At 28.0% G+C, this 268-nt stretch overlaps 1 long non-coding RNA gene across 1 annotated transcript in view; it reads right to left on the reverse strand.

Moving 5' to 3' along the window:
* LOC110264746 overlaps positions 1 to 268 on the reverse strand; it is a 2483-nt gene that overhangs the window by 660 nt on the left and 1555 nt on the right. The window lies entirely within an intron of this gene.

Raw genomic sequence — 268 nt, forward strand, 5'->3', positions numbered from 1 at the left:
ATACTCCCCCAATCCTGCAGCCGACAAAATTATTGTTTTTCTTCTTCATTGGGAAATTAAGATAAAAAAAAATTTTCAAGTTGCCAATATTTTTTAGCTCTATTTTGTCTTTTTATGATCCCTGGTTGATGAAGTACATTGTGATCAGGGGTTTGCCCATTTATTAGTGTGAATTCAGCTAGTACCATTAATTAATAGGAGATAGTAGTGGGATACTATTATAAAAATTTTATAATTATCTTTATATAAAGATGTATTTTTTTTATTA

This window comes from Arachis ipaensis, chromosome B07, assembly GCF_000816755.2.
Source record: "Arachis ipaensis cultivar K30076 chromosome B07, Araip1.1, whole genome shotgun sequence".
Lineage (NCBI taxonomy): Eukaryota > Viridiplantae > Streptophyta > Magnoliopsida > Fabales > Fabaceae > Arachis > Arachis ipaensis.